Source organism: Falco punctatus, assembly GCF_963210335.1.
Source record: "Falco punctatus genome assembly, chromosome: 7".
Lineage (NCBI taxonomy): Eukaryota > Metazoa > Chordata > Aves > Falconiformes > Falconidae > Falco > Falco punctatus.
The window spans coordinates 15,910,044-15,934,948 of NC_137587.1; the positions used below are offsets into that span (position 1 = coordinate 15,910,044).

Below are 24,905 nucleotides of genomic sequence, written 5' to 3' on the forward strand. Positions count from 1 at the left end.
AGCAAGGCTGCTTGCCATACTGGTAGAAACCTAGCAGCTGCGTTACCTGCCATCTTCTAGCCCACTGTAGTAGTGGGCCAAGTCAGACTGGCAAGCAGAACCTAGAGAGATCTTTTGGGAGTTCTTTAGTTGAAGAACAGCAAGAAAGGAGTAGACAGATGGGAAACACAGAGGTGGGGTGGCTGTAGGCAGAACAGAGAAGATAAAAACTGGGATTTATTTTTTTTCTAAATGTAGATGAGCATTTAACACAGAGAATAAGACAAGAAATTCAGAGCTGAAAGTGGATATTTCTCACCTCCTCCACACTAGCAGACCTAGTGACAGTTATTGGATCAGATCTAAGTTTTAATTTTGTCACCATTGTCTTATATAATTGAAACAATTGTTTAAAATAGTTCTTAGCCTTATTTAGAATTCAGAATTAAGTAAAAAACACTTAAAAGGTCACTTCAGAAACATAGGACATTGGTGATCTCTCCTACTTGCTTGTGCACAGTTCTGTATGTGTTATTTTCTTTGACACTCTATCATTACATTTTTAAAGTAACTTATAATATTTAAAATGGGTTTTAATTTGTTATAGCGGATTGGCAGTGTTCCAGTTTGTACATATGGATGTGGTGTTGACCTTTCAGGACTAAAAATCTATTGCAGTGGCAGTGAACTGAATGAAACAGATGGTTCCTTTTGAACCTGAATTCCTATGTGTCATGGTGCTCTCAGCTGAGCTGTACCACTTTCTACTCCTTCAACTGAAAAGCTTGGGATTTGACTGTGAAGCTGAAGTTCTTTAAAACTGGGTGTAGAACTTTTTTCTCCCTGTGGTTACAACTTTAATAGTGTTTTTTCTTTGCCACCTCCAGATGAAAGTTAACATATTGTCAGTTTGAGGTGAGTTTTTTGGTTGTTGTTTGGGGGTTTTTTTGGTGGTGGGTTTTTTTGGGGTTGAGGGGCGGAGGTGGCTTTTCAGTAGCACAATCTATCAAGAATGGTGCTAGAAAAGCCAAAAGGAAATGCAAAGAAATCAGAAGAAGTAATATACAAAAATGAGATGTATGTGCAGGGGGAGAGCGTGTTGGGGTTTTCTTCCTCCTTTTAAATTTAGCCTTATTGACCCTGCCACAGACTTTTGAAAAAGACAGGGAGTAAATTGCTTAGAAAGCTATTTGCAGTTACCACGGTAGGTTTTTTGGATTTTCTTCATGGGTGTTTCTCTTTTTTTTACTTCTGTTTCTAAGTGTACAGAGAGACAGAGGCTTGGCTTATTAGCTTAAATAGTTCTGTGACTATCCTTGTTTGTGCTATTACAGCACATTTCCTTCAGCAGATACCGAATGACACAACTCAGTTACACATCCAACGTAAGCTTTTGTATTCTGTGTTTTGCCTGTAGAGCCCATGGTGCTGTGAAATTTTTATCAAAATATGAGTATGTTGTCCCTCCCATACTGGCTGCTCATGGAATACAGTATTACCCAGGAATGACCCATATTTCTTGCTCCTTTGAAGGTCACTTGACATGGCTGCCAGAAATTGGCCATAGTTTTATGGGGAGTTTAAGGGCAGATTAAGTGCAATTGAGTGTTCAGCATGGGAGCAGACTTGAAAATTGGAAAGTAGTGAGAAAGAACTTCATATCAAAAGAATTCAGTTTTCTCCTAATGTATTCTCATTTTTTCGTTTGAGTCTTGCTACTGTACCGAAGTGACAATCTCCCAGTTTACTTTATGTATTTTCTTGTTGAAGAAAACATCTAATTTTCAGGAGCTTCTAGTGCAGAGGATGGTTCCTTCTTAGAACACAAGAAACCAAAGTAAACTTCTGTTTCCACTGACATTCTGGGAAAATGCTGTAATCTCCTTCCAATAGGGTTGAGGTATTACTGCGTATTTGGGGGCTGGGGGGAGAGGGGCATTTCCCCTCTGTTTAAATGCTGTATTAAGTAGTAAGAATGATACTTGTTTGTGGTCAGATACAGGGCAACCACTTTGATTCTGACCCACTTAGATGTCACACTTTCCATTGAAGGTTTAATTGTTTATGCAAAATAGAACATGATTGACTTGAGAGATTCAGTCGGCCCAGAAGAACATGCATACCGAATGGTGTTCCAGTCTTCTGCATGCTCTGGCCTGGGCAGCCATTTGAAGACAACCACAGGCCAGTTGCGGTGCTTTCCCTAGCCCCATGGACCCAGATTGGCACAGCAGGCTGAACATCTGGGCATAGATAGGTACGTTCAATCAGGGATCGGGGGAGATATTACTGGTACCTGTACTTAATGCATGGGCTGCCTGTTGCAGATGGTGTCTTTAATGTAGACTCGTATTCCACCCCTCAGAGGAGATGAAAGTGAAGTATTCTGATGTCTGAGGTGAATGCCTTGAATACAAACCATCAGTATAAAAACTGTGGGTGCCATCACCAATTCCCCGCCTAATGCTTTTGCATTTTATCTGAAAATGCCTGCTAACTTTCTGATGGCCAATGGAGAAACTATTCCAGAATTCAACAGACAGGACTCTGCAATGCAGAAAATGTAGAGAATAAATGTATGGTTCCTTCTTTATTGGCTTTTTTTAATGCCGAAGTACAGACACGTTGAAGATTTTCTTTGGTTACTGATCCCTCTAAAACCTTCTCTTTGTGCAGAGTCTGGCTGCTTTTGCTTCCAGTTACTCAGATCTAACCTACACAAATTTTGTGCAAAATTTGTATTCATGCTGACTAAGTCAAAGTCACACAACTAGCTAGTGTGGGTGGAGTTAAATTGATATAACATTTTGTGGCTTCCACACACGTGTGGTTAGGTTCCAGTTCAATGGCAAATTCTTCCTGTTTATTCCTGGTCTTCTGTGGACTGGTGCCTCTGACTGCCTTCCTAGTGCCTCCGCTGATGTTCATGTGTCTGTATAGTGAGCTGACCATAGCAGCTCACTGAAGCTTTTTACCATTGCTTGTGCAGCTGAGCTGGTGCAAATATGCAAGCAAGAATCTCTGGCCATGAGAAACATGAACAACTTCAGTTGACTTTTACTTGTATGAAATCATTAAGACTAACGTTGTTGTTAAAAAAAAAAAAAAAAAAAACAAAAAAAAAAAACCGTATGGGGATGAAGATGTTATGAGGACTTATTTTTTGTGTGCTTGTAACAGAATAGTAAGTCATTGGTATAGCTAGCAATGAGAAGTTACATAGTATATCATTGGAGACCTTTGGGACGAAGCTGTGGAAGTGTGTCAGGAATGGCATGAAAGGTGACTGATTTTGTCTTTAGGATAAGATCGTGCTTGAGAGATCACTTGAGTTTACTTCATAGACTGTTTTTTGGTTTTTTAATACATTATTACATGGTCGTGGTCATTAATTTTTCAGAGTAGCTTTACAACAGCAGAAAAAATAGGTACTGTTACTATTTTTTGATGAATAAGCTACAGATTATTCCACCCCCCCCCATTTTACTGCTGAATATGTTTTGATATGCTAGATAAAAGTGTGTTTGGCTTATACCTGTCTAAACTGTAATTGTACTAAATCTTCTTTTTTAAAAATTTGGTCTTAATACAGTAATTGTTTTATCATCATAAAATAAATATACACAAGTGTTGTCAGCCATTATATGCAGTTTCATATATGCTGTATCTTATTTCCAGATTTCCATTTTTTTGTTTGTACTTTTAGATTGAAAAATCTGGGAAAGTGTTTTCTGAGTGTGTACAACACACCATCTGTATAATACTGTGGAGCTTGTAGAAGACATTTAAATAGTCAGTTTTAGTCCTAGCCATGGTTCAGTCTTGAAAAAGTAGCTTTTCTCATCTGGGGAAATACTTCATTTGCTGAAGAAGCTTTCCAGGAAACCTTCTGAAAGACATAAGCTCTTCAGTGAAATTTAAAGGCATGTGTGAGGATTCCTAAGAGAGTCAGGAGGCTGTGGCAAACATTGAAAAGGGTCAAGAACTGTGTCCTTATCAATACGTATGTTTTTGCCTAGAAACTTTCGGTGTCTGGAGGGTGGAATAGACTCGGTGAACTTTCTTCTTTGCTTTGTTCTGTTGATGTAGAAAAAAATATTTGATCATTCCATTGTTTATCTGTTCTACTTCTGAATAAGATAATGCCTTCTTGGGATTATGTATGTGGCCGATTATTTTGTTTACCACAGAGTGTGTTTTAGGGTGGCACTCCTATTTGTTGCTTAGCAAATTTGTTTCCAGTAATGATACCATATTCAAAGATTTCACTAAACGCTATGCAAAAAAATTCCCCATACTTACTGACTGTAAGGAGTAGTATAAAGGCAATTTCTGCATAACATAAATTCTCAATTGGAAAATGTGTTTACATCATCAAATATGCAAGAATGATAATGTATCCATCCATGAAAGGCCATATTTCTCTTTATTAGCATTGCTTCAGAAGTCAAGTCAAAATCCTTTCTAAAAGCAATAGGACTGAAGCAAATCAGTCTCTTCTTCAGCATCCTTACTTTGTATTTACTAGGGTTTCTTTTAACCTTGATTAACCATCACAGAAGTTTGGAGGGATTTGCTGATACTTACTCAGGCATTTGCTCAGACTTTACTTACCTGTTTGAAATAGCTACCTAAAAAATCATCAAAAGCTTTTGGTTAAAACTTTAAAAATTAATTAAATTTTATTATTTTTTTTAAAAAAAGGAAATAGAAGTTTATGTATGCAGAGGCATAATATTACCATTAGCCTTCCTGTGGAGTGAACTAAGGCCCATGACAACCTTGATGTTTTCTGTTCTGAGGGAAATAATAAATAAATAAAAGTCCAAGACCTGTTTCAGACCTTGTCCTCTCTACTGTGAGCCTCTAACCATGCATGTGTGTTGCTCTGGATTCAGGTGTTAGCTGGGTTTTGTTTTTCTGTTTTGTTTTAATCAACAATAACAACATAATTTTTTTTATTGTGTTTTGTGGTGAAAATGGATATCCTTTTTTTTTCCCTTTTTTATAAGCCAGAACAGGCTAAAAACCAAACAAGCTTCTCTTCCTTCCACTTCTTCCAAGGGTGAAGTTTGTAACCCTCACTATCTCATCTTGGTAATGACTTTCAGGTGAAGTTTTAATCATTCAGGTGCCTATAAGGTAAATAACTGTCCAGCTCCTCTTGCTGTGTGCTCAATGGCCTATACTCACCGTTCTGAACTGACCATTCAGTTGGGTAAAGGAGAGCACTGGTATTTTTTGAACTGTTGCTAGCATGGTCACATTCATGTAGTGTACTGTGTGTGTCTGAATAAACATATATGGAATGTATACATATGTATGAAGTTGCCATCAACCCTTAGCTGCTAGCCTCAGGGCTTGTAGAAACTGTGGAAGCAGTTGTTTCCAGTAATGCTGTTTGATAGTAGCTGACTGCTCAGATGTGTCTCATGTAGTGGCTTGGAAGACTGGCAGCACAGGCAAGGGTAATGCTTCTCTCAGTGATTTTGCCACGATGTTGGTATTTTGGGTGCAGTACTCACATTAAAATGTCAAAATATAATTGCCTTCATCTACTTATAATAAGTTATTGTGATATTGAATACAGTTTTTAAATCTTTTTTTTGCCTTATCAGGACATGTTTTGTCTTTGTTAGGTATGATATTTTAACCTCATGGTTCCCAAAAGAAGTTTTAGAATCCAAATATCACTTGCTTTTAATGATAATAAATGCCAAATTGCATTGTAAAAAAGGACTTTAAAACTGACGTTATGTTAAGGGTCTCTGAAAATCTTCACCAGTGATCAAATCACAGAAATGAAAAAAACTGGTGGCTTTGGGGTGGGAGCCAGATTATCTTTCTGTTCTTCATTATTGATGTTTTTGTATTTATTGACATAGAGGGGAAATTATGATCTTTTTTGGCAGGTAAGCTACATTTATTGATTGTATTCAGAATAGCCTTAATGTAAATTGATGCTCTGATCCCTCCTGAGTTGTTAAACTTAGTGTAACCGGTCCTTTTTCACAAGAATTTTGTGTAGGAGAGAATCTTATAACAAAGCTACAGAATGGCATATTTGAAAGCTGTCTAGTCTAAGATTAGGATGGTGGTGGTGGGGTTCTTAAAGTGGAGAAAGAATGTATGTGTGCTCCTGTGCATCCTCCCAACACGCTACTTGATGCAATTTGCATGCAGGAAATAGTTTCTAAATCGCAAGCTGAAGGTGTGCAGTTAAGTGTCTGCTGTTCAGTGCCTTTTTTTTTTTTTTCTTCCTTAGACTAGAATTGTAGCAGATTGATAAAGGTTGACAGCTAACTGTTGTGCATCACTTTCAGTTTTATATTACAAGATCCAGGGAACTTGTGTTATTAATGTTGCCTTCACATTTTGTTCAGAATTGAGCTTTTGGAATTGCTTTTCCCTCCACCTCAAACACACATGGACTCCTTGGAAAGATGTCCAAAATCCCAAATTAGATTATCTTGGAAAAATAAGAAAGGAAAAATATGAGCAAAACAAAACTATAGAAAAAACTTGATGGGAAAAGTGAGGCATCAGATCTATTTATTTAGCCATATGTAATTTTTCAGTAATTAAAAGGGATAGGTTTAATATTCGTAAATATGAAGCCTGTATTGATGCCATAAGTCTTCATGCATAAAACAAGTTTGTTGCAAAGTTGGATTTTGGCAGTTGTACACTGGGAGCTCTATGTTGCCCTATTAATCGTAAAAGAAGGTTGGTAAAGTTGTTCTTAGTTGGAATTTGTAGCCTTTTCCATGGAGGCATTAAAAATTACTGTGCAGGCTTACTCAAAGTAGTTAGGTTGCAGATTCCCTATCCCCCCTCCATGTTCAGACTAGGACGGTGGCTCTGTAGTGCTTTATCCATTTGTTGGAGTTATTGTGCTGTGTAGGTTCGTATTCCTCAAGAGCTGGCAGTAGCTTCCTTCAGCGAGTACGGTATGTTTCACTGCAGTGTTTTGCCCAGAACATGGCAGATGCTTGCATCAAGTTTAATGCCAGTTAAAAATGTTTGAATGGTGTGCTGTCTTTGGAAGCAGTTTGTTCATTCTTTGTCCAAGTGAGGCTTTTGGCAGGGCTTGGTGCCATCTCATATGTGATAAAAATGCAGAGCTAGAAGTAAGGATATACTAAACAATATTGCATGGTTACTGTTCCTTCAAGTTGAACTACAGAACTAAAGCAACGATGCGCATAAGACTTGCATGAGTGTCCTCTAATTGCTGGCTTTCATGGAAACTGTTCTTATTGTACCGTAACAGTTAAAACTGGTATGTTTTGCTGTGAGGTAGGATTCATTTTGAAAGTTTTCTTAGTCTTCAGTGGTACCGGAGAATGGTATTTATAATACACTGACTCACTGCATTCTGATTCTTGAACTTGAATCATACTGGGCAGAAAAATTCTGGAGTGTTCCCTTGCCATGGCACTTCAGAAAACATTTCTGTCAATTGCTGTGTAGCTCTGCTCTTAGTAGTTGTATCCGCTTGTGAAGAAAACCAGAAGTTCTCTTTCTGCCTGACCAGTGGTTGGTGTATTGCAGATTCTTTTTGTAGATAAACATCAGATTAAAATCATATCCTTTTATAGTACTGCAAGCCATAGGAGTCAAAACCTGTAAGTTTTCATCATACTTCTGACCTTTGAAGACTGTAGCATCAAATAGTACAGTCTACAATTCAGTGCAGAGCAGCATGTAAGAAGTACTTAACAAAGGAATTGCTAAGCAGATTAGAATGTTGGATCAAGCTTCTCTGTCATTAGGTAGGTTTTATTGTTGCCTTGACAAAGAAAAGGATGAATAATGCAGTCTTCGATCTCTAAATATTTTCTGTTTGTAACTTTAATCTATAAATAATCTTTTTAAAGCAAGTTAAGTAGAAAAAGAAGAGATCAGAACTGATGCCTGATCTTCTGCTGTGATTTGCCTGTACCCCCCAGTTTGTCCAGGCTGCTGCCAAAGATGATCAGGTATCAATCAAGTAACATGCCACCATAAAATACAGTAGGGAGGGAATTTTGAACTAATTCTGTGCAGTTCTCCCTCTTTGGTATGATATCTGAATGTTTCAGACTGTAGCAATAAAACAAGCTCATGGTCTCATGTGTGTATGTGTATATATATATGCTACTTCAAACAATTGTTCTGCATTCACAGCAGGAAGTGTTTTTCCTCCAGCCTACTTACATTAAGATTTTTACATAACCTGGTTTTTATAGTCTGATTATGCATATCCTAACAAGAAGGAAAAAACAACATATGAAGGGTGGGGAGGCTGAGGGAATATAAACTATGCAAAGTTTTGTTGGCCTTGTTTCAGGGAGGAGTCTACCCGTTTGTCCAAGTTAAAACAATCTCTAGTAACTGTTTAGCTGGAACAACTTCATAGAAACAGTCTGGCACACCCTGTCAGCTGCTCTGCTGTGTTCCTTAAAGCCCCGGCAGCAGACGAGTAACTTTCAGTAGCCTCAGGGGTTGATGGAGTTAAAACAATACTGCAGCTCAAATTCTCTGACATGAGTGTTCTGGAAAAAAAACCTACATTTAGGTGCAGTTTTTAGGGGGGGAGTGTCTGAATAGCTTTATAATATTGTGGAACATGTGCATCAGGCAGTGAAGTTTCTTAGGCAATTTTATCCCCTATATCTAGATGGCTATTGGAAAATCGCTTTAGGTGTCAGATTGTACTTCTGTATTGTCTCCTCAGACATGTCTTCACAGGACAGGCTCAGCTGGAAGGGAAGCTGCAACGTAAACTTCTTGCTGAATGAAATAACTAGTAAATACTTTTCACAGATAATACAATACCAGCCCCTGCTGTGTTAGTTTTCTTAAATCTTCTGCCTCTTGCCACTCTTTGTGGGACACAGTAGTAATGGCAAGAGCAGTTTTCTGTGATTGGATCAATGACTTGGAAGAGAATAAAACTTTTAAAAGAATATTCTCTTACCTTTAGCAAAAGGAGCATTTACACAAAGCATTTAAAGCATTTACACAAAGTATGCTTTTTCTGAGTGAGGTGGAAATAGAAAGCTTAAATAAACAGAAGCTATTAACCTCTAGTCATTAAGTTCCTTCATCTGCATTAATGGCAGATTCCTGAAGAAATCTTGATTGTTCAGTTGTCTGAGAATATCTAAAGTTGTCTAAAACAATATCTGATAATATTTTTGGCAGCTGAAATTTGTTAAATTTAATAAAAAAACAATCAAGAGCTAGGTAGAGAACTTTTTTTAAAGAAACTTGAATAATTTGTGTTCTGTTTTATTTTTGTATTCAGATATCATGGTTTCTTTTAAGAATAGCTTGCTTCAGTTTGGCCCACATAAATTTACCATACAAATATACTCAAACACTCTTCAGCTGTACCATCTGAGGAAGTGCCAGTTGTTTACCCAGTGTTCATTCTATAGTGGAAAGTAGTTGGGAAACAAAAGAACAAAAATCAGGCCCAATTATGGAGAACATAAAATTGGGAGACACTTGGAAAGTTGTTTCGAAATTTGTCAGGAATTGATAAAAGGGCTGGTTTCTATTGTGGCATTTAAAGACTCTAAACTGATAGACCTCTGTGTGTGTTGACTGATAAAGCCATAAAGTATCCATGTTTTATTCAGCTGGACTCCAAAATGATTTTTCATTATTTTAATGTAAATCCAAATTTTAAAAATTTTCCTGTTACATCCTGTCCTTCCCCTCAAAAAAAAAAAAAAAAAAAAAAAAAAAAAAGGCAAGTTTGCCTTTGGATGTGTCAACTTGTTTGAAGTATTGATCTGCGTTCATAGCAGATTATATGAAATAATATGTGTAATTTTTAACCAAAGGTGAGGCTTATCTGTTTCCTAGCTAGAAACTGATGTAGCCTGATAAAACATTCTTGTGCTAATGTTAAATAGCGCTTTTTTTTTTTTTTTTTTCTTGGCCGGGGGAAGGGTCAGGAGGGGAAGAGCAGAATGGAAAGCATCAGTATGTGCAACTACACAAACTGGTAGAACTACAGACTTCTCTTGACTCTAATGTTGTGTCGGAGCATGATGTTGGCATTTTGCAAGATAGGTGTTTCAATTCATACTGAGAAACTGTGAGGACTAGAGCACTTTGTCATTAAATTCCAGTGGTAATGGGTCTTTTGTGATCCAGATGGTGAGATATAACACAGATTTCATTAAAGGCTCTAACTTTAAATATGAACAAAAATGTCTCTTTGTTTAGTCATACTTCAGTCTTTGTTACACTAATGATAGAATAGCAGAGCAGCCCAGGTTAGAAGGGGCCTTGGAAGATCATTTGGTCCAAATTTTATTCATTCAATAATGTATTTAAAAAAAAGTGTGTAGTGGGACAGCAGTGTCATTAAGGCAGCCTGCTATAGTTATTCAGAGCAGCAGTCTAAACAGTAGAATTATTAAGAATTGTATTAGCTATTCATTTAGATAGATAGCACAGTCTCAAAGACTTGAGTAATGAGAGGTATACTATTGCTTTGGACTCTAAATTTAATGAGGTGGAGAAAATCTTGTAAGAGTTACTTGTATTTGTGACTTTCTACAGCTCTGCTTTTCCTATTGTATTTACCCCATACCTCTGGTTTCAGACTGTTTCAGCTTAGTCTTGGTCTCTTTCTTAATGGATTTCATAAAGACTGTTCTCACCTCTTTGCTTACTGTGGACCTGTTCAAACATTAATTCTTTCCATTTTCTCTTTGCTTTCTGTCTTCAAAAAATCTACGTGATTTAGGGGAATCAGCTTTGTTTCATGTTGTCTTTCCCATTTTAGCTTATCTGAAATGCCTTGAAAGGCTGGAAAAAATGTTTGAAATGCCCTTTTTCTGTAAGTAGACCCTATTTTAAAACAAGCCTGTTGTGGACAGCTCTTAGTTTTATTTGTGGGATTTTTACTTTGGCAAGGTCTCCGTTTATTCTACTTTTAAAATATTCCTTTTTGTTTATGGTTAATTAATTGGATCTTTTCTGCAGCTATTGGTATTGCTTCCTGCCATATCAGCTGTTCTCTGTCAACTGATGGTGATTCTCCTAGGCTACAACACCTTCTTGGAGAAATTTCAGTCACTAAACACAGTTCTTTCACTTCAGGTTAATTCTTGTTTTTATTTTGCACACTTCCTTTCTGAATGTGAATACTTACTAGTAACAAGCCATTGTCAACTTGCTGCTATTTCTGCTTAACTCACCTTCCAGCTGTCCAGCTCTACGCAAGAATCTTCCTTTGTCAGCCATTGCTTATGCCAACCTTTTACATTCCTAATGCTGACTAGTAATGTTGCTGATTGTCTCTTTATCATGCGATTATCACATGCCTTTTACCTTCTTGCTCTTTTTAAGCATTTCAGTCTTCTGACTTTTCCATCTTACAGTCAAGCTCTTTATTTCTCAGTGCCTCATCTGCTCTGTTGTACCGTTTGTGGGGTTTTTGTTTTTCTCTTTGCTTTTGTTTCTAGAATCCTGCTCCAGATGTAAACCCAGGCTTCCGCTATGCCATTTCCGTAAAAAATTGATGTCCTATCACTTGACTGTGTTCCCTGCTCAGGAGGAATCATTTGCAGTGCATAATGCCTATTTCTTATTCTCCCTGCACGCTTTGCCTCCAGCCTGACTGGATGTTTGCTGTTTGTGTTGGGTTTTGTGAAATCCATGCTTTGTTAGTGTCTGTCTATCAGGAGATCAAAAGGTGTCATTCTGCTGGTTTGTGCAGTATTTAATTAAAGCAGTTGCCAGCTCGGTACAGGGGGTCACATAGCAGAAGGGCAGAGAAATGGTTCCTGAAAAATGGTTTGTGTTGGTTTTTTTGCCCAGAGGCTGGTTTTAAAACAATTTGAAAACTTAAGAAGCACATAAAATAGCAAAGAAACAATGAGTATTAGAGCAGCCTTGTACATCTGTATTTCTGGCTCCGAAGGAGTGGTCATTTGTAGGGATAGATCACTGGGAACAGCTGCATGGGATTCAGCTGTAAACTTCTATGTCTGGTTGTGCTCTGGCTTCCTTTTCACCTGTTGAAGCATGTTACTTCTCTCTAGGAGAGCTTTTTGGCTTTAATGCTGTTCATGCTTCATTCTCTTTTGCACATTAATCTCAACAGAAGGAGAATTTACAGCTTCTTCCCCTCTTATGTAGTGTTCTCCATAAAGACTACCATGTATGAATAATATATTACATTGTCCATGTCTTGAGGCTTTAGTGAACGTTACAGGAGAGAGGAATAAAAGTTGATCTCTCTTTCAACACATCCATTTTCACATGTTTTCAAATTAGCTTTAGACCTCATTTCTGTCTTTGTTATAACCTCTCTCAGCATTTCTTGCAAAAGAGTGCAGATAAAAAGTAAGTAATATGGTGACTTCATTTTTTCGTTTACATAAAATGCTTTATCTCTGATAGTGTGGCATGTTGATAAGTTTCTCAAACATCTGTGTGTATATAGAAAACAGAATAAAAGAAACGCAAATTCCTTAGGCCTTAAAGTGCTGCCTAAGCAGACAATTTCTCTTAAATTGTGACGGGAATGCTTCACTTTCAGGGCTGATTTTAAAATTATTTTTCCTAAGTATAGAAATGCTTTTAAAGGATGGATTTTGTTTCATTTTGAATATAATAAAAATATCTCAAGAACTGGATGGAATTGATATTCAATAAATTCTGGAAACTTAATATAATATATGCACATGCAGCTTGTCAAACTGTGTCTTGACTATGTGCTTTATCTGTCAAAGCAATCTGACTCAGAGTACACATAGAATTTCCTAGAATAGGAATAACTTGACTGACATGTCCTTTATTTTAAAATGTTATTTTTACTCAACCAATAGTTTCATCATCTAGTTATCGATATACTTGAAACAAAGGTGATGACCACCAAGTTGCTAAGTGACTATAAGCTTGCACAGGGGGTATCTAGTACTGTAAAGAAAAGGGGTAGACTGCCCACATCTAATCTTTCTAGTATAAAACTAAGAATTCTTGCTTTTCTGGTTCATTCTTTGACACTGATGTGGCTGCAGCTTGTATAGAAATTAGTTTTATCTTAGTGGATAGTGAGTACCAAAAGATACATTAGAAGAACCTTTGAATCATAATGTAGCTGATTGCCGGATTACGTTTCCACAAGGAATGCTGTTTCCTTATTACCTGAAATGTTGGCAAGTGCTTCGTTTCATTTTTTTTTAAAGCAAATAGAAGCAGAATCTTCATGAGCTACAGATGACAGGGAGTCTCAGGGGACAACTGATGCTCTACTGTGCAAGCTGTGCACAGTATGGTGTGCAACCTCCATCATAAGGGTGCGGTTGTGCAACTGCTCTGCTCACATCCACTCTGTGGCCAGATCTTTGTGTGGTATCATCAGCTACAGGAGAGTGAAGCTCAGAACCTCTGGGGAACATGTATTTTAGCTAATGGTATTCATATTTACTTTATTGAAATTGAACCTGGATTAAGGGTGTAGCAGGCGTAGATTAAAATGTGAGCAAAGAAAATCATTCACTGGAAATGATGATGGCTGCAGAACATCCAAAATGCGATTAAGCAAGATTTCAAGATACTACTTCTGGGTATTTCAAATACCATGAGGCTGTGCAGGACTTCCTTCATCACTAACACAGTATGAAAAATAAAAACAATTGAAGTTTTGAATTAGGTTGCATCCTCTTTGGTGTTGACTGTAATGAATTGAACAAGCAGACTGAGGCAGCTGAAGGGAGGTTGGTTTACTGAACTGATGTGTGTCAGAACAGGCAAACCCTGTGTTGGTCGGATCTAGCATCTGGAAGAAGTTGTCACATTTGAACAGTAAAAGGTGATTCTTATGGACATCTCTAAAAAATTGGGTGTACTTTGAAAGCAGATGCTGGGTGATGTAATGTGTTATGCCTTTCCACCTGTGCACCTGTAGGATTATTTTTTTTGCTATGAAATGCAGAGAATGCTTTAAAGTGACTTTGTAGTCTTCCCCCTATCTTCTGTGTTGTACCAGTAAGTTCTTCATGTACAGTTGATAATGGTGTTGATAACTTCTAAAGAATTTTAATGTAGTTGTCTTCCAGGTTCAGTGTGTTAGTGTTTGAGATGCTTTGCCCAAGGGATTTGGTGAGGTGTCAGGAAGTATAACCCGGGAAAGAGAAGGCAGAGAGAGAAAAGAGCTGTGGTTCTATCTGTAGCCAGTGTATCCTGCTTGACAGTACAGCTGATCTATAAAATTAGGTGAATACTGCCATATCCAATGCAATAAAGTGTTATTTTATATCTTATATACAGTGTCTGCATTTGTTCAGAATGTTACTGAAGTTCTTTCACAGTTCATTAGGTGTCTGTTGTGCCTGACCTTCTGTTGGATTATGTTTGAACTTGGTATTAATGTTCCACAGGAGTGCTAAAAGGGATGATCACAAACTTAGGTGGGCATTTTTTTAGAAGGGACATTTGTACTTACTGTTATAGGGAACTTTGACCCCACAGAATGGTGAGGAGTTGGAACAGACCTCTGGAGATCATCTAATACAACCCCCTGCTAAAGCAGGGTCACCTACAGCAGGTTGCAGAGTCACATTCAGGTGGGTTTTGAATGTCCCCAGAGCAGGAGACCCCACAGCCTCTCTGGCCAGCCAGTTCCAGCGCTCTGTCACCCTCTAAGTAAAGAAGTTTTTCTTCACATTCAGGTGGAAGTTCCTGTGTGGCAGTTTGTGCCCCTTGCCCCTTGCCCTGTCACTGGGCACCACTGAAAAGAGCCTGGCCCCGTCCTCCTTGCACTTGCCCTCAAGGTATTTGTAGCCATCGATAAGATCCCCTTTCAGTCTTCTCCAGGCTACACAGGCCCAGCTCTCTCAGCCTTCCCTCATCAGGGAAATGCTTCAGTCCCCTCAGCATCTTCATAGCCCTCTGCTGGGCCCTCCCTCCCTGTCCCTCTTGAACTGGGAGCCCAGCACTGGGCCCAGCACTCCAGACGCACCTCCCCAGGGCAGAGCAGAGGGGCAGGATCACCTCCCTCGACCCGCTGGCCACGCTGCCCCTAATGCCCCCCAGGGTCCCACTGGCCTTCTTGGCCACCAGGCCACACTGCTGGCTCGTGGGCAACTCGCTGCCCACCAGAGCTCCCAGGTCCTTCTCCGCAGAGCTGCCCCCCAGCAGGTCCCCCCCAGCCCGTACTGGTGCACGGGGCTGTCCCTCCCCAGGGGCAGGACCCTGCACTGGCCTTTGTTGAACTCCATCAGGTTCCCCTCTGCCCAACTCTCCAGCCTGTCCCAGTCTCACTGAATGGCAGCGCAGCCTTCTGGTGTATAATTCCTATAAATGTTTTGATGCGCTCCAGGAGAACAGAAGTTTGCGCTTTCCCAGCAGTAATTTCTAGTCCCAAGAATACCAGACCACTACTGCCCCCAAATACTTGGTTATTCAGTGTACTTTGACATCCTGTCTGAAAAATCTTCCTTTGAAGACTGGAAAGTGGTTATCCTGTAAGGTCCTACTATTCTGATTCATATTTGACTATAATTTTAGAACTATTTACTTTGTAGATCGTATATAAACACCAAAAAAAAGCAAATGCCAAGCCTTAAATCCTGTTAGCCAGAACTACCATCTGTGATAACAATATCTGTGGGCCCATAATGGTAAATCATTCATCAGCAAGATCTTTTATGTAATCTGTAACTTTAGCCTACAGATTAGTATTGTTTATCATAATGCAGTATTAAAAAACAATGGTTTCTTACTCATATATTGCTGTATTTTTTAACTGTACAGGGTCATCCACACAATAATCGCCCTTGGCTGTGTCTCATTTGTATTCTGTATTCCACAGGCTCTCTGCTGGTAACATTTCTGTAAGCTTTCAAGATGCAGCTGCTTCTTATATTATTAAATCCTTTTCATTACTACTTCTTTATAGAAGGATAAATACAAATAGGTTAAATAACAGTGGCAGGAGAACTTAACTGCAGTCTGGGCTGTACAACTGCAATTGTGCAGTATGCTAGGTTCAGTTTTGAAGTTCAGCACTGTTAATATACCAAGAATCCACTATGAATTTGCTGTGTAATTTTTAAAATTAAACTTAAGGCTGAGCTTCATAGGATGGTGGAACAAATTGGTAAAAGGCTGGGATTCCTATTAAAGCTGGCAGATTTGTATACTGTATTGGCAAAAGAAAACCCTCAGAGTGATATTAATCTGAGGACAATTGTTGCAGGTACAGTATGAAATTATGATTTGAAAATCACCTATTTAAAAAATCAAAGTATCTTTAGTACTGGGTATTAGGATTTCTTGTTTGTTCATGGAAAATGTTACAAACAAAAGGCCCTACAGCCGGCCCTATACCCCTGCAAAACCCTATCTATAATACTGTGCATTCTCTAATCTCACAAGATATGACCCTTTCTGACAACTCTTCAGCACAATAATTGGTCTGCACTGCATATGTGGAAAGCTAAGGAATTAGAGGAACTTTTAAGTAGATACTGAGATGGTTGATTTTTCTCCAGCGCTTATTAACAGCAGGGCGGGGGGAAAGTAACTCAGCCAAGTATCGGTTTGTTTCTGTTCCAGGTGCTTGACCTAGCTGTCATTCCAGGCCATGGGCGTTTGAATCCATGTTTGTTTGCTCCATTGAGAGAAGTATGTGCAACTGTGAGAGCTCTTTCCCTTTCTCACTGAAGGAGTACTTGAGTGAGATTTTTGTGGTACTGAAAAGGACTTCATGCAATCTTAAGCAGAATTCCTGTGTTTCTACATGGGATTGCCAGACAAATACGTATGAAAGTGCACACATTGCAAGTCCTGAAATGTGTTAGATTGAACTTAAGCGCACAGTCAGTGTACACAGTGTACAGGTGCCTTTCAGGCTCCTGGTATGTTGTTCGGTCTTGTAGTCTCACCTGAACAACAGATTATGTGGAAAACCTCATGCAAGTATTCAAAATCTTCAGTTTATGTTTATGGAAGACTTCCAGATGGGAAAAGAGAGGATGTGTCTGAGGAAATCTGAACATAGGGCATGTCTGTTTCTTAAGTTTCTTTTATTTTCAGCTTTCTGGAAATTGGCATGTTTTTGAAATGAAATGCTGAAATAATAGCCTTGTTTGATAATGTTAAAATAATTGATCTGCAATAGATGACAGATACTTACTTAGAATTTTTTAAAAGCTTACTGTACTCATATATTATGTATTGGGATTTGGGGACCAAGTGCACATTGAGCCGGATTACTGATGTTTTAATGTGATTTTCCAGATCAGAACACTTCATTTTCTTACCCCATTTTTTTATCATATGCATCTAGTGGATCCTCTTTCTGCATATGTGAAACACTGTATCTTAAGTGACTTCATAAAGCTGTGGTTTCCCTTCCCTGTCTGAACAGCAATAACCCTAAATGAACCAGAGGACTAGCCACACCACTGAACTGTTTACACTTTTCTAATTGTAATGATTTGGAAGAGTTTAGTAATATATCCAGTGGTGCTTATTGTTCTGATGGTTGTAAGGCTTTAATTATCTATTTCATTTTGTCATTGTTTGTAACAGTTATGACCAAGTCATAACTGACAGTGCTGCCATTGGAAGGGGTGCTTTAATGCTGTATTGTCAGTGCTTTTTTGTTAAGGAGAGTAGTTTCTCGCTAACATAGCAGTAAAAGATAGCTTGGATGTTACACCCAAACAAAAATCATATGCTGTTTATTTTAGTGATAGCACACTGTTATATCGGTGGGTGAATTGGAAAGTAGATAGGGTCCTAAGGCAGTAAGGGCTATTCAGCAATTGCATTTATAAAGGAATCGGGTTCTTGTAGGAAATGTGCTTGACAATAGCTCCAAACTCTGCTATTTGCTGAAATGAATAGTCCCCTCTTTTAATCTCGTGTTTTATGCTGTTGTAATTTCAGATAAAGTCATTGGGTGAAATACTGAAACAAATGCTGTAAGATACAATTCTAGTTAAATATACTAGTTTGAAATGTATAATAAGAAACATAAATCAAGAAACTCTTTTCAAGTAGTCAGTAGGGTCTGTTTCGTTCATGCAAATGGATTGCTGTGGTTTAATCTTTGACGGTTTCATGGCTGCTTTCTCAAGCTGCAGAATTGTGGTTGGTATTACTTTTTCTTTCTTGAAATAGTTTGAACCAAACATTAAATCATCAGGAAAGCCATGCCTTGGACTGAGTTTACAAAACATAGGATTAGAAGAAACCCAATCCTTAATCTGTCTAGTCTCACCTCTCCTGTAGCATAGGTCACAGAATACTGCCCAGCAAATCGAGTTTGAATTGGTATTTAGTCAGATCAGCTCTTATCCAGTGTAATGGGGGATACAGTCCAGATCACGGAAAACAAGGAATTACCTCAATAATGTACTGGGAGTTGTGTCAGGATGCAAAAATCCCAAATCAAAACAAAACTAGCAAAAAACAAACAAGCAAAAGACAAACAAAACCCCGCAACACACACACAACCCCAAAAACAAAACACAAAAGACCCCAACAAACAAACAAAAACCCACAAAAATCCAAAACCCACAGGTCTGAAAGGAATCTTCAAAGCAAATCTTTCAGCATAAGTCTTCACTCTTAATATTCTGGTGGCTGTTTAGGGCCATTCTCTCCCTCTGCAATGCTGCTGTGGTTTCTGCAGTTGTATACTGACCCAGGTCAGGAACTGATTCAACTGAAAAATATTTTTCTTTTCCTGTGTTCTTTTTCAGCCTGCTACTTTGCAGTTTGGTTCTTTCTGTGACTATGAAAGCCACAGCATGGGACATAATGAAAGCCAAGGCAATGGGAGGAGGTAGCTGGCAGCAGTACCTGATTTAAGCCATAGAGGTACCAAGGTTCTACCCATAAGTCTTTGCACTGCAGCTCTTGTTTGGTGCTGGTACAAATCCTGAACAAACCCATTCCATGCATTTATGCAAAGCTGTATTTGAGCTTTGTGAGGTCTTCATGAACAAGTTACACATTTATCAAAATAAAAATAAAAATATTGTGTGTAAATAATCAAAACAGGAACAGAGTGAAATTCACAAGGCTGAGGTATTGTGCAAGGGTTTTCCTAAGCCGTAGCTTTTAGTGTTACCTTAATGCTTATTGTTGCTTTTCTCAAAGACTACAACAGTAGTCTGCATAAACTCCCCTTGATTGATTGGTCATATATACTAGGATATGTGTCAGAAGAAGCTAAGGGGCACAGCAGACCATTCCATAAAGGAGATGTTAATTCTCAGCCACAGAATAGCAGCTCAAAACACAAGTGTTCGAGCTCAGTCACCCAAGCCTCTCAAATGTGGCTGGTATGTCCCACTGTAAAGATGATACCTGTCTTACAGGCATTTATCCCTACCAGATTTATGTGAATTGTGATTTAGTTCCTTGGACTATTGTTGTTTATTTGCCATTGATTGATGTCTTAGTATGTATCAACATAGTAGATGGTCTCAAATCTTCAGTTTTGTATTTATTGCAGTGAATTAACTACTTTAATATTATATTCATTGAAGAAGTAGCTGTATAATATCTCCATCCTCATCTTTCTCAGCAGAAATGCTGTTTCTGGTTGTCAGTATCAGGTGAGTTGAGGAGAATGTATGGCATTATTATTTTTCCTGTCACATTCTAATCCTTGTGAATAGCTCATGGTAGGCTGTAAGTAAAGAACTGCTTCCTTCATAAGCAAAAGTATAGTATCAGGTAACATTCTTTTTCCTGGGTTTTTATGTAAGTGTGATGCTAATGTGTGTATGCTCCATGGGTAGAAAAAAAAGGTGGGTAGCTTGAAGGACTGTTACTACTGCATGGATGACTTTTCTGCATGGTCTGCTTAAAATGCAATTATGTCTCTTATGTCTGGATAATTTGACAAACATAGAAGGGTGGAAAAGTTTCCGCCCTTTTTAGGGGGCAGAATGCCTAATGTGTGTGGGTGACGTAGCTATGAAACATCACTTGGTTGATGGTGCATTTCAGCTCTTTTTAAGAAAAATTGATGTGGTTCAATTATTTGCTTGAAAATAATCTTATCCTAGTTATTGTCTTACAGTCTTGCTGGTAATATTTAATACCTGTTAATCTGGGAATAGTCTGGTTTAACTCGGCACACGAAATACAGCTGAATCAGGTGTCCCTTTAAAATATAATTAAAACTGAGAGGCCTGGCTATTCTCGTGGTATTGTGAAGTAATCTTTGAGCATTTGTAAACTCTTGGGATGCTTCTTTAACCAGTCTGTTATCAGTACTGTACTTGTCGTTATGATTTATGCTATTGAGTTTGACTAGGGAGAGTGAGCCGTTAAGATAAACCCCTTCAAATGGAATAGGGCTGCTCAGCTCCCTTCCCCTGTAATTTTAGTCCTTGCATGCTTTCAGTCTGAATGCCTTTGCTTTCCCTGGTGTTGTTATTTCTATAGCTATTCCGGATCACATTCAACTTCATTTGTTTGCAGTCTTTGCAATTATACCACATTCAGTAAATCTCTGACAAGGCTAAAATGACTTCTGAAGAGCCTTTTGAAGGCCTCATTTCCATCAGTTTCTGTCCTGACATGCTGATAGGGATACATCCCTGCACTTACAGCAGTGTCAAAAAAACTAAGTGCTTGAATACCTGTCCCTGTGCAGTATAAATTTTCTAGGGTAGTGCTCGTTGCTTTTAGTTTTAAATGGCATATTCTTTACAGCTGTGAAAGTCGGTGGAAACCTGAACTGGGGTGCAGATGTGTCTGCTTAAGGACTGTTAAACCAGCTGATGTAGCAACGTACTGCTTGTAGATAGCTCTCTCTAGCTGGCAGAAACTTCTTTAGGTTCATAGGTAATCTTGTGGATTTAAGATTCTAGTTCAAGAGCAAACCATTTCACTATTCTCAGGTTTGGAAGAAGAGCAGGAGGGTTCAGTGATTGCCTCTCACCAGTGCCGTGGGAGACTTTGGCAGCAAATGTTACGAAAGCTGTTGGCAGTAGTTAGGCAGGTCAGATGATTGCCCAGTTGTTCCTAGATATCCTGATGTCCCATTTATCATTTCGTGAACAGGGACTGAGTTTTGAAAGAGAAGTTTTTGCTTCTTGAAAAGCTGGTGACAGAAAAAGTGCCAGGCAGGGGAGAACAACAGGAATGCTGCAGTAGTTGTAATGCAAAATTGTCATATTAACTGTTTTGATTTCTCAGATGGTTGTATGAAAAAAAATGGAAGGGGGCATTAAACACCTTAAAGCAAGGGGTCCTATTTCTTGGGCTTTCATTTATATATTTCAGAGGGGAAGTAAAATAACTTTGGTTTTAGTAAAGGAGCTGGCCTAGACGCAGAATGCTGTTCAGAGAGAACATAAACTGAAATGGCAGTATCTGCAACAGGTCACTAACTAGGAATAATTACTAGATGGGGAAAGTAATGGAAATGGACAACTGTGAAACAATGAAACATTTCTTATTAAGAGAATTAGCCTGTAGGGTGGCTTTCTCCCTCTCTCAGGCCCATCCCCCTGTGTGTCCATCCCCCCCATCCTCCCGTTGCTCTGTCAAACTGCTATTTTTAATGTGTACTTATTTAATTAAGTGATTGAATACTGGTAAATTTTTAAAAGTTGTGCTCCTAGGAGATATCTGTGATGTTTTTTTCTCTTAAATTTCACTCTGAAGCAGCTTACTGAAATAGCTTTATTACCACTCCTTTCCATTTTCATTTTTTACAAAGGCTTGGAACTCTGAGATTTTCAACTGATTTTCCAGCTTAGTTTCAGTGGGAGGCAGGGTCAGACCTTCAAGAATTCTGGTAAGCTGTTGACAATATACTGTTACCGTAAATTTTTCAAAGCTGTGAAAGTGATTATGATGTAAAGCAAACCCTGCATGGTGGGGGTTTTTTGTCTTTTTTTAAATATGAAATGGAAAACTGAACTTAAATGCTCGGAGAACTTCTTTTATGTACCTAGAGTTTTGCATTTTCACTTCAAACAATTTTTATATTTCAGTTCTGTTTCCAGCTTGTAATACTGTTCTGAAATTTAAATTTATTTAATCAAAAAAGTTCTGTTATGTAAAATAAAGGTTGTTTGAATAGGGTTTGTGTTTGCAAGCACTGATCTGTAAAAATTAAAAATATTAATTTTTTTTTACTGCTTCTGTGGAAAAATAGTGAAATTCTTTCTTCATGGAAATTCTTTAGCAACAATTATGTCTAACTTTTTTCATTTCAAAAGAATTTAATAAATAATATGTCTGACTTTTCTAGAAGGAAAAGGTATGGAAGCGTAGCGTACTTCCTTGGTGGGTAGAGGAGGACAGAGATAGAAGCTAGCTATAGATGTAACATGTTTGACTTGCTTTGAATTACTTCTGTCTCCTCAAAATGTGTGTTTATCTGAAGGAAACAAAGCATTGAAGTGATTCATTGGTTAGAGCTTTTTTTGTACAAAAAATGACTCCTGGCATTAGAGAACCAGCCATAAATTGTAAACCACAATTAAAAAAATGGGTCTTAGTACAGTGCAGTGAGTTTTTTCAGGCTGAGCGAGTCAAAGCAGTTACTTATTACTGAAGCAGGACACAGTTCAACACTGCATAGTTGAAATCTTCCTCAATTTATACAAACAAACAAAAAATATTAGCCTTAGGCCACATGCATAATAAGACAGTGACTTGGAACAGTTTTCCCCTTCAAATGTCAGTCAGAGACATGGACCTCTGATACAGTTTATCTCTTGATGGCTGGGGATGGCTGGCTCTGAAATGTTGTGGAAGAGTACTGTTAAGCGAAAACAGATTGTGCCAGTTTCTTGTCACATTCTCCTTTTATCTTGAGTTAAGAAGGTTGTCATACCGTTGTTGCAGGGCTCTGATAGGAAAGAGAAGCGTTAGAAGTCTGAACTCTGCAGACAGTAGTGGCATGTAATATAAATGTGTGGCTCAGTTAAGCACTGAGAAACAGTGATATATGGGCTGCCATCCTGAATTTCCCAGCCCCACTTCCTGAAACTGTGTAGAGCTGAGCCCAATAAAATAAATAACCTTTGATTCGAAATGAAAGAGACTTTCACTTGTTTATACTAGTGTGCTTTAGACTTCTACAGTGTTCTTTTCACTGGTCAGCATCTTGCTTTAGCCATTTTGAGTCCTTTAAGGCCTTCACGCAAAAGCAGCTGAGAAATAATTCTCATGGTATTTTGTTTGTTTTCACTGAAAGTCAACCAAGCATTTGCTAACTTTCAAAGAAACATATTTTTCAACAGGTTTGGTTTGTATTCTACAGTGAGTTTTGATTGAGTAGCTTAGGCAGTGCTTGTCTGTAAGGAAGAGTTAAGTCTGTCACTGGTTTGCCTGTACAGTGATACTGAGGAGGATCCATCTGGCCTAAATTTCTTTGATACTGGCTAATGGTGCTTGGAGAGCAAAGATAAGAGAAGGGTGAACACATGTCCGTATAGTTGCTGATATATTTTCTAGCTGCTTCCTAAATCTTAGACTTACTGAACTTGATGTTGGAACTTTATACTTAATCTTTTTGATGATCCTTTTTTGGAAGGTTGTCTAAGCAATGTTTAAACTCATCTTGGTTTTCTCGTGTTTTATAATAATAGATGGTTTCATTTTGAGTTTTATGTGCTTCCTTTTTTGATTGACTTAATTTGATGCCTTGAAGAAATTGTGAGAAAAACTGAATCGTTATTCCCTATTAATCATGTTCATGCCATCCTTGAAGTTCCTGAAGACGACTGCTCTGCCTTTGCATTTCCTAACATTTAGCTCTCTTTTTCTAGATTACAAATGATACTTTTATTTTCTTACTGCAAAATTTCCCTGCTCAATCTTTGATTATTCTTCTTACATTGCTATGTGTTGTTTCTAGGCTTACTTTATCTTGTAAGAGATGGAAGTACACCTACAGTATGGTACTACTGAGCACATACGTGGGCATCTTAATTATGTTGTAAATATCTTAAGTAAAATAAGTTATATAATATGGAATATAGAAATGCATTATAATAAAGTATGTGTAATTAGGAAAATAGTATTACTCTTGTGAGTTGGAATTTAACCATGTTGTCATAAAGAACTATTTAAGGTAAAGTCTTTGTCAGATGATGGTTATTTAATCTTTTCTCCATTTTGTATTTCTTTCCCTTTTACTAGCAGATAATATATTTTGTTAAAATGGTCAGTGATTCCTTTTAAAATTAATGATAGCAGTCTTTACAAACCTTTTATTTCATTTAGTGGGCTTAGTATTTCTGGATTTGCTTCTAAAAAACTTGAGTGAAGTTACACTAATTCATTGATGTGGTACTAATAATGCCTTGTCCAGAAAAGATGCGCTGGTATAGCTAGCTTCCAAGCTTGAAAAAAGCACTCTTGAGTCTGTAAAATTGTCTCTGCATGATAAAAAGCTATTATACAAGAGTATTAGCCAAAAAAGGTGTTGTGTTTTTTTCATCTAGATGAGAGTGGTCTTAATACAGTTGCACAGAGAAAAGAAGGCTCCAGTTGAGTTTGAGAAGTCCTAATAAATTCTTTAACCATAGTGGGAGAAAAGTACAAATATTTTTTTTAATTCTCTATATTCAGTAAGAACTTAAAACTGTTATACTGAGAATATAGGAGATGTGTTTCAAGAAGATATAAGATGCATTTATTTAGAAAACATGTATCCTGGCTAAAAATGAAAACAAACAAACAAAAAAAACCACAAAAACAAAAATCCCACAAGAAACCAACCAAACAAAACTCCCATCTAAATAGAAATAGTTGAGGTAAGGGGGAGAATAGTCTAAAATCTACAGATTAGAAAAAGCCATTCTGTGGTTTTCATATGAAGTAGCTATTCTCTGAAATAAATCCTGGTTCAATTCTCTAAGTGGTATTTTAGGCATTAAAAACCCCCTACAAATAGATTCTTAGTGAAAATGTTTTGTGCT

General features: G+C 37.9%; 1 protein-coding gene across 3 annotated transcripts in view; it reads left to right on the forward strand.

The window, feature by feature from the left end:
* STXBP6 (syntaxin binding protein 6) overlaps window positions 1-24,905 on the forward strand; it is a 134,010-nt gene that overhangs the window by 51,935 nt on the left and 57,170 nt on the right. Inside the window, exon 1 of one of the 3 annotated variants that reach the window (XM_080394767.1) lies at window positions 21,715-21,766. The exons of the other annotated variants lie outside the window; for them this stretch is intronic. The gene's annotated coding sequence lies outside the window, so the exon portion shown is untranslated. Of the gene's footprint in view, window positions 1-21,714; window positions 21,767-24,905 lie in introns of those variants that run through there. 3 annotated transcript variants of the gene reach the window in all.